The sequence below is a fragment of the Typopeltis vanoorti genome, chromosome 24 (assembly GCF_054136105.1).
Source record: "Typopeltis vanoorti isolate ZY-2024b chromosome 24, IOZ_Tvanoo_1.0, whole genome shotgun sequence".
NCBI lineage: Eukaryota > Metazoa > Arthropoda > Arachnida > Uropygi > Thelyphonidae > Typopeltis > Typopeltis vanoorti.
In genome coordinates this window covers 65,211,313-65,222,002 of record NC_143572.1, presented here as the reverse complement: position 1 = coordinate 65,222,002, position 10,690 = coordinate 65,211,313, and the positions used below count along the sequence as shown (strand labels likewise).

At 34.2% G+C, this 10,690-nt stretch overlaps 1 pseudogene; it reads left to right on the top strand.

The window, feature by feature from the left end:
• Nucleotides 1-7: 7 nt before the first annotated feature.
• The window catches only part of LOC150093341 (acetylcholinesterase pseudogene), a 30,530-nt pseudogene continuing 19,847 nt past the window's right edge, over nt 8-10,690 (top strand).

Genomic DNA, 10,690 nt, shown 5'->3' with positions numbered 1-10,690 from the left:
CAGAAAAATGTTGACATATTTGTTGCTATATTCACTGTTGACTATATGTTTGTGTCAAGATGTAAAAACTGAACATGCGAAGCTGGAGAACCCGGTCGTGCAAACTACTAAGGGAGCTGTTAAAGGAAAAACTTTAAATTTATCACATGGAAAATCCGTAGAAGTTTTTCTTGGAATACCTTATGCCAAACCTCCATTAGGAAAGTATCGTTTTCGTCCACCAGAACCTATTGATGAATGGACTGATGAATTCGATGCAACCAAAACACCGAATAAATGCATACAGGAAATATATCCAGAGCAAAAGACCATTGGAATGCTTTTCAATTTTTTATATCCAAAACATTCCTCAGAAGATTGTCTAATATTAAATGTCTGGAGACCAAAACCGCCATTTGAAAAAGCACCAGTGTTTGTATGGGTACATGGAGGCGGATACGTGTCTGGGTCATCAAACATGAAACTTTATGATGCACAAGGTTTAGTTTCAGAAGAAAATGTGATATTTGTTTCCATGAATTACAGACTTGGAGCTTTTGGATTTCTTTATTTTGAACATCCAGATGCACCAGGAAATGTAGGATTACTTGACCAGGTGATGGCACTTCGCTGGGTTCGAGAGAACATTGACAGATTTGGAGGTGATCCGGAAAATGTTATACTAATTGGAAACAGTGCAGGAGCAGGATGTGTGGGAATTCACTTGTTGTCTCCACTCAGTAGAAATCTTTTCCAAAAAGCGATTTTGCAGAGTGGATCAGGAAATTGTCCATGGGCAGCTCACAACAAGACAAAGAGTATTGATCGTGGACTTGGACTGGCAAAAGCATTAAATTGTTCTTATGATATTAAAAATGTCGAAGCGATTATAGATTGCCTCAAACAAAAAGATGCTGAAAACATAGCTGCCGAAGAGAAGAAATTCCATGCTATTGTAGATCCTTCATTAGTTCCAGTGGTAGATGGCTATTTCATTGAAGAAGAGCCCAAATTATCCTTAGAAAAGAAAAATTTCATGAACATAAGCATTCTCATGGGCACTACCAAAAACGATGGAACCTTTTTCTGTATAGCTTATTTACCGTCTATTTACAAATTTTCAGAAGAATTTTCAATTAACCATGAGCAGTTCTTGTATTCTGTCCAGATGTTTTCTCCTTATAAGAATGAATTAATCATTAAATCACTCATATATGAATACACTGACTGGGTAGAGTTAAATTACCTTAAAGGCATTGATAAACTAATAGAAGATATTATTTTTACTTGTCCAATGAACCAACTTGCCCAGAGTTACGCAGAAGCTGGAAACGATGTCTACAAGTATAGATTCGATTATCCACCGCAAACGACATTATCGTTGAAAATGCCAAAGTGGATGGGAACCTATCACGGAAGTGAAATTAGTTATATATTTGGATCTTTTCATACTCCATTGTACAGGGATTCCACTCCTGAAGAAATTCAACTATCCAGAAGAATGATGAGGTATTGGGCTAACTTTGCAAGAACAGGGTAAGAGCTTTCAATTACTTATTGTATATAAAAATATTTTAATGCCTGTTATTCCCCAAAGTAAGTAGGTACGGTCCCTTTATCAAACTAACTTTTGAAGATTAGTTGGCAGCCAGTCTTAATCTTCCAAGCATTTGCTGAGAGCGAGCCAGAATTTTCCCTACGCTACTCTAACCCTACATCATTATTTGGTGTAATGGTGGGAGTTCCATGAGAGAATTTTGTTTTCAGGTTAAAAATGAGATTCCAAGAGGAAAAATTCCACTTGTTCATGCAAACGATCGCTATCTCTGGAACTGTCCGAATGGAAAAAGTTCTTCCAGTCAGCTACTAGAATCGAACTTAGAAGGCAGCCTAGCATTATGGCTGCAAATGTCATTTCTTCAGGATTACACAGGCATGCATCCCTTATGGTAGATAGGATTATTAAATCGAATTTTTAAATTTAAAGACTAATATAGATTCGATTTTAGTAGTCGAATGAAGGAACTTTTTTTTCTAGACCTTTCTTCGATCTGTTCCAATATGTCAATCTTAGGTAGAAGTATGTGGAGTTCTTTCTCCAAACAAACCGAGGTTTTTAACCCTATAGTTCACAAAATATGACACCAGGTATCCATCTGTACTTTCTGATGTATTGACTCATTAATTGCTTGACCTTACCATTAGTGATGAGCAAAGGGCTCAGTCTGTTCCCCCACATCAATCTTTAAATCTTACTTAGAAATAAAGCAGATTTGTCTACTTCCATTGGGAATAAAAAGTGTTAAGTGATTGATTATTTCTTATAAAAATTTAAATATAAAAACAACAGTATGTTTGACTATAATACCATAACTATAGCTTTAATCTTAATTAATTAAATGTTATTTGCAATAAATAATTAATAAATCACTTTAAATTGATTAAATTTGTTGAGTAAAATGATTGAAGAAAAACGTCTTAAGTGCTTTATTTGAGAAACTGCTCGAGAAATGAATAAAATATCCATATTTTTTTTACCAAGTAGTTTGTATTACTATAAGGAAAACGCTTTTGATGACTCTTTGTTTATCAATTACAATTTTTATTTCCAATCAATAATTCACTTTCGTTAATTGTCAATAAACGGCATCCACTAGAAAAATTGGCTTACTTACATGTTCTAAAATGCTGATCTTTGTTGTTAATCAAGTAAATGTATTTTCATAATTAAAAGCCTAAGGCATTTTCGCTCCTTGATTACAAATAGAGCAGGTGGAACTTTGGTTATCAGGATGCAACTGATGTCTACTTTTTGCCATCATTCATTAGTTGAGTTCATGTTACTGGTGACAGGACCAGCTGTTGCAGTCTTGTATTATATTTCCGATAGCAAATGATTAGTATATGAGCACTTTATTGCTTTGTCTATATTTTTGGGTTAAAACTGCTCCGTTTTTTAAACAAGGAATTCCTTTCTCCTGCATCAAAAACCGGCTACATCGGTAACCTTCTGGAAAAAAAATGAAACTGAAACTTTCAACATATGCCAGTCTTTCTTTAGCTTCATGGTATTTACCAGGATGAAACACCAGCATCCCAACATAATTAATTGAATTGTAAATCTCAGTCACTTTCAATTAAAAGTGATGTCGACACTAACCTCCTGTGTGATTCCAAATTTTACTACGGACAATGTTCACTTAGGGTGAGTAGACAGTCCCAGGGTATTATTTCTTCCTTCTGCATTCAAAACTATCCAGTATAACATCGCATAAACATAAAATACTGTTGGAAAGTTCAGTAGGGTAATAATCTGTCAAAAAATAAAAATAAATAAATCAGGTAATGCCTTTTATTCCCTTATAGGGAGCGGGCAAAGCCATTTTTAACCCTATCTAGCATTTGGGGATTAAGTGGACAGTTTAGGCTTTACTGGTAGCCAATCAGAAATAACTATCCCAAGACTCTCACTAATTATAAGGGGCAAGCGATGAAGAGACTGGAAAACAAGTGCTGCCATCCGTTGGTATCTAACACTAACAGAATATGTTCTTGTTTGAAATAGTATGGGTGCTACGGTCGATTTTCTTCAGTTTACGGGAATAAAAACCTGCGTTTCTGGGAGAAAAAAAACAATTGTCCTTGCCAGAGATCAACTAACTCAGGAAACGGTCAAAGGAAGTTGATCTCTGGCAAGGACAGAGATCAACTAACTCAGGAAACGGTCAAAGGAAGGCTTAGAAAAAGTTCATCCAGTCAGGAACTAGAATAGAACTTAAGGCTATCTTTGGGCAGCCTAGCGGAAGATGTAAGAGCCACTTTCACTGAGCTACACAGGTCTTGGTCAGTAATCTATCATTTTTAATATTTTTCAAATTGTACATGGACTGACAACAAATAACTACTTCCTGCAGAAACATTATTATTATTTCATAATTTATTTTATTTTATTTTTTCGCTTAGTGATTCGACAAAATGTAGTGAGAGATTCCGCATATGAAATTTCATCAAATCCATACTCTAAAAACACTTATTACATTTCCACAGAGATGACGAGAAAACTAGGCACATCCTAAGTTGTTTTGAAGAATAGCGATTCTTCTTCAAATCTTTTCCACCTTGGCTATGGTTTGGGACAAGGGACTCTCCATTTTTTACAAGATTTTGATACTTATTCTGTGGATGAATGAATGCAATATTTTAGTTATTCACACAACAGTTTATATCGATTCGTGTTGTTATTTCCAAGTAAGAATTTAACATCAGCAAATTCCTGGTTCTCGGGTTATTCGAAATTAAATGTCTCATGAGGACATAGCATATCCTCATAATGCTTGAATCACTTGCGCCAAAAGTACCGTATTTTTCGGATCATAAGACGCACCGGACGATAAGACGCACCCCAAATTTATGAGACGATTTTTAGAAAAAATATTTTATTATATAAAGATATTTACAAATTCTTACTTAATTTTTATTTATTGTTACAATCATTTGTATTAGCAATATTCAGTTCAACTTCACTCTCGGCACTATCACTGGTCTCGTTAATGTCACAGTTCGTATTACTTTCGTCTGAACTATCGCTATCACTCCCTTCAAAAACTGCGTCATCTTCGGTACCATCCATCGCATTACTCATCCCGCATTTCTTAAATGACGTTATAATCGTCTCTTCTTTCACAGCTTCCCATGAATTTTTCACCCAGGTACACACTTCTGAAATTGTTGGCCGTTTCGTGCGTCCTGTTGCTGTAACATCGTGATTTGGCTTCGCCATCCATTTGTTCCACTCTTCCCGCATAAAATTTTTGAATGGTTTATTAATAGATCCATCCAAGGGTTGTAATTGACTTGTGAGGCCTCCAGGAACGACAGCTAATTCTTATTCGTTTCTTTTAGAAGCTTGATCCCACACTAACATCGCAGACTTTTTAAACAACGCACCTGGACGTTTTGCCCATATCTTTTGTATCCATAATTTCATTCCTGTTTCTTCCATCCAGCCTTTATCTTGAACGTGGATAATAATGCCACGAGGAATTTCATCTCTCGGTAACGTTTTTCTCTTGAAGATTAACATGGGGGGGGGGGGGGTAGTTTTGTTCCGTCCGCGCAACAAGCTAAAACTACAGTATAGTGAATTTTTTCGTGACCTGTTGTTTTGATCACCATTGATTTGGTGCGTTTTGAATCTACTGTCCGATTTGAAGGAACATCGAAAGTTAGAGGCACTTCATCCATGTTCGCAATTTGATTAAGCTCAAAGTTAAATTACCTTCTCGCTGATATGACAAATCTATGGAATTCTATAATTTTAGCTTCATAGTCAGCCGGCATTTTTTGGGCTAGAGTGGTTTTTGTACGCATGGATAACCCGTGTCTTTTCATAAATCTAAACCATCAAGACGGTGATCCAGTAAAATCTAAAATTCTATTAGCAGTTGCCCATCGTTTCGCTTCAAAAATTATAATTTTCATAGAAACAGATATTCCCATGTTTCGATGATTTGTTACCCAAATTTTCATTTGTACTTCTAATTCTGGCCATTTTTCTAGGTGCGAACGGAATGTTTTCTTGTGTTTACATAGCAGTTTTAACTGTTCCTCTTGTTTTCTCCACTCACAGACCATTTCTTCTGTTAGTGGTGGACCAAAATGTCTTTCTGCTGTTCTGTTTCCATATTGTTTTGCATAAGTTATCACATTTAATTTATAACTCACGTTATATGAAAGTCTTTTTTGTTTTACACTCGTTTTTTCTAATTTTAAGATAAAAATTTTAACGACTTATAAAAAATAATTCAAATGAACCGTACAAAAGCGCATATGTTTACGCACTAATGACTATTGACGCTCTAAATCGGTGATTCACCCACATACAGCGAGATAGCTAGGTACCTACCTTCAGTGGCGTACTTACTAATTTTATTAACATATTGCGCCAGTAATTGAACTTCGCTAACAGCTTCGGTACAGTGTAAAGATTCGTATTTTAATGTTACCTTCGGACCATGAGACGCACCCCAATTTTAAGTCGATTTTTCTATGTAAAACGGTGCTTCTTATGGTCCGAAAAATACACCTTACGTCTTATGGTAAGTGAGCATTGCTTGTGGATACATTAACAGCCTACAGCAAATTTTTCGATGAGGAAGAACCGAAAATTTCGAAAGAGCGGAAAACATCTCTGTGCATATTTCACCCAAAACCTAATAAATGTCTTACACAAATCTCGTTTATAAAGAGATAAAGGGTAAGTATCTGATGTTTCTTTCAACAACGTAATGTACTCTTTCTTTTATAGGAACCCAAATATATCACCTGATGGATCGCAAGAGACACAAAAATGGCCTCTTTACACATCACGAAACAAGGAATATTTTATCTTCGATAATTCTTCTTCTAGTTCTGTAGGCAGAGCTTATCATGAGAAGGAATGCGTCTTCTGGAATGAATACATTCCTCATTTGGTAAAATGGACAGGTTAGTATTTTACTTTATTTATCTTTGTATTATAAAGTGCTAGAAAAAGATCATGATTGGACTAGGATCCGTTTATATATCTTACATTTGTGCGTTCTCAGATATCTACATATTTGAAAATAAATAACTTGGGAATAAATCTTTATGAGCAGAAGTAAATCATCGTTTCTTTCCACTATTCTTTATACTATTAGAACCACTTTCCACTCAGTCTAGTTTAATTCTTCTGAACTATATGGAATCATCTGTGTAGGCTCAGCTCACAACTTTTTGTGTGGGAGATTGAAGTAAAAAAAAATGGTATTTCGTTCCATATCAAAACTGCAGTTCGTGCTTGTACTGTAGCAAACTGGACCCATTGGTGTCGGCCTCCATCTATGTTCTACCTCTAACCCACAGCACCCTCTCGGACTCCTACTAGATCTCTGTGATGCACAGTTGAATCAACTGTGAACACATTCAACTGTGCTAGTATTACAACGGCCTCACTTAAGTATTCGGCTTAGTAACCAAAATCCAAAATAACTTTTTCATAGAACACCACTTAGCAGGAAACACAGAATTTTCCAGAATTTCAATATAACGTTTGGCATTGATTTTCATATGAACTTACAAGGGACTGTAGTCCAAAGCAAAAGTATCTCAGTGCTATAAATTCACCGCCACTTCCCTTGATTGATTGCAGATTGATTGATTGATTGCATCTGGTTGCAGAGCTCCGCATTATACAGTTCCAATGCATTGTTCGAAGTGATCTTGCATTTGTTCGCAGTAGCCATACAAATGAAAACCATTTGTACGTAGTTTAATAGGTAATTCACTTGCAAAAATCTCTACATCAAAGGATATCTGAACTCTTGGAGGAATGCGTGCTTGAGGAACCATAGAGCTTTTCTACCTTTTGTGGTCTCTATTCACTTTATGTAGTTCTCCCTGAGCCTTGCTTGATTCAGGTTGATTGGCTGATTGTTTTTCGTCATAATGTCATGTTTTAATGTCAGTCAGATACCGCTGATCTCAAATATCACTGCATAGGTCAGTTTACCATTTGCAATATCATTTCAAGCATATCGAAAATAGCATATATTTTTTTTTAAAAAAAATCAAGTCAACGTAGGACTTATGGCAGGAAAACAGATTGCAAAGAACTGTATCTGAATGTACCATGCATTGATGTATAAGAGCAAATCACTGTTGACCGCTACTCATGTTCAGCACAAGAAATCAAGGAACTACGACAAAGGTGGGAGAATCGACATCAGTATTAGACATCATAGGACTGATGAAAAAAGGTCACGTGGAGTGATGAATCTCTGATTCGGCTGTTTCAGAGAGATGAAGTCAAGAATATGATAAAAGCACGAAGCTTGGACTTAAATTCGCGTCTTAGATGGAGTGGACTCTACAAAAGCTACTGTCGTTACTGATTGCTGCACGATTCCACAAAAGCAAGCACTGAAAGATAAGGCGTATTTCAATATGATTCTCATTTCAATATCATTGCCTATTTCAATATCATTCTCATGAAACATCTTTGGAATGTGGTAAAATGAGATGTTCCTACCATGGGCTTACTGCCCTAATCTGGAGAAAATGCAAAAGTCATCATATCCGCTTGAGGATAGACTACTTGTCAAATGTTTCCGGAACCTTGTAAAGTCACTTCTCCATTTTATGAATTCTGTTCTGAAGGTTTACAATGGTCGAACAGCAAATAGCTATCTGGTTACTGGATATAGTTGCTAAGCTTAAAAGTGTCGTCTGGAGAGAATGGGAGTTTCAGTTTACTGAGGTATCGTCTTGTTTTACTACGTTAATCCTAAGTCAAGTTGCGGTTACCGATTACATCATGTGTTTATATTTTAAAGCAGGTCGTTTTCTAGAGTTGTCTTTTTATGGAGCAGTGAGGATGGGGTTCTCAATCTTGGAAATTTAAACAGGTGATCTAAATAAAAATGTACCTTATAACTTATTATTGGAACAAATGTTGTCATATCTTATTGTACTTAAATGAATTAAGACCATGCAGTTGCAGACAATACCTAAATCAAAAAATATCATTTATTTATGTGAATTGTTAATTGCTTCTTCTGTATCTTTTTTTTTTTTTTTTTTTTTTTTACAGAAACCTGTGAAAAGCAGAATTCGACTAATTGAAATCAGAGAAGTTATTTTATTCCTCTAGCAGTCTTCTCAAGGACTATTGTTATGTTTCTTCAATTTTTTGTACTAAAATTAAAATAAATTCATTTTTAGTTGTGTTTTATTGAAAAGTATGAGATACTAATTCACAGTCGACCAGTGATTCTTCAGTTCAGAGTAATCATTGCTTCTTTATGTCCATGTTTATTATTATTATTATTATTATTATTATTATTATTATTATTATTATTATTATTATTATTATTATTATTATTATTATTATTATTATAAGTGATACTTCTAGGGAGACGAAGGACCCATCGCGAGAAGAAAAAACATATTGCATTCCAAAACTAGGAAATAGGTTTCTGGTATTATAATATTAGAGCCAAAGGAAAAGTTTTTATTTTAAATTATTTTCTTATTTCGACCAAAACTGGTCTAGAGTGTACATTTTGGTTTAGTAATTTATAGTTTAGTGAGGATCCATTAAACTAAAAGTCCTCAAGAAATTCAAGAGATGGTGAACAATTTTTATTATTATTATTTTAAGTGATGCCCTGTTACAAACGTACTTAAAGGTAGCGATAATTCCGGTTACAAAGAAATCTCATATTCTGAGTATGTCCACAAAGCATAACGGAAGTACAGATTAGTTGCCTAGTAACCATTTTAACTTTCTTTTCTAGAAAGACTCTTTTGCAAAACGGTAGTGTGACAAACGCAAATTTTGATTCTAAATAAAATAAAAATAAATAAAAATAAAAAAATCAGCTAACGCCTTTTTATTCCAGTAGAGGGAGTAGACGAGGCCATTTTTGCCGTATGTAACTTTTGGAAACTATTTAAATTGTTAACTTAAACAGGACCGATATAAAAAGTCAAGTTGAATAATACAAAGAAGTAATTGTACGAGTACAGGATTTTAACGAAATATATGATTTAGGTTTCAAATTTTATCGACATCTCACTTTGGATTGAAAAAAAAAATTATACATTTTTGTAACAAAATTAAACACGAACAACTCCATTTACTCCGATTTGATAGAATGAAATGGAATTATTTCCGCTAAACTCTCCAGCCATTATTTAGTATAAATCGAGCCATTTTAGTGACTAAAAGATTTCATACATAGTAATTAGACCGACTAAATTTAATAAAATCTAATATTTAGTATCTCCACTAAATATATTGTGTCATCTCAGTATTTGCAGTGGTCAGATCAGTTTTGGCGGCAAAATATAACAAGAATTAATATCGTGCAAAAATGTATGAGAAAGTAACAATAAAAAATAAAAATAAATAAGTTGTCCTTATAGTCCTTATAAGGACTGGTTTAAAGGGGCGAAGCAAACAACAATTTTAGGTTAATTAATGTGATATGAATTTCGTCACTATCCAATAATGCTATTCTAACTGACTTTTTCATGATGTCTAGAATCATTTTCATGCTTGTTTGTTCCCACTTATGTTTCGACTGCACGTTTTCTTTCTCCCTAATTTTTATCAAAGAGGCAGACCGATAAGAGTGAACCAGATATACTTATGAAATCATTTCTACGGGAGAATAACGTATATACAGCTGTACAATTTATAAATATAGTTTATTTATGTAATTATCCATAAACATACTAAAGGGGGGAGAATGTTTTCGTTTTCAACAAATACCTACATGGAAATATAATTTGAAATTATGAGCAGTTTAGTAAGTTAGTAAACTTTATTATATCATATGCTATTCTTAATATAATTTATTTAAAAGACTAAAAATAAATAAACGTTTATTTAGTTCGCTTTATTTATTTCGTTTATTTAGTTCATTTACTTAGTTCGCTCTTTTTAGTAATTATCTCGTTTGCTAAAAAGAGCGAACGAGATAACTACACACAGTACTAATCGAAAGTGTTGTGGTATAAACAGATTGTATCTAAAATTCTGAGAATAGTTATTTATTTTCAAAGCATTTGCGTGGTAGAAAGTTATCAGTAAAACTCACCTGATAGCAAAACCTTATAGGTTTTGCTATCAGGTGAAAAAAACCGAATAAATTGTAAATAATTCGAAGTAATTATAAATCTTGCT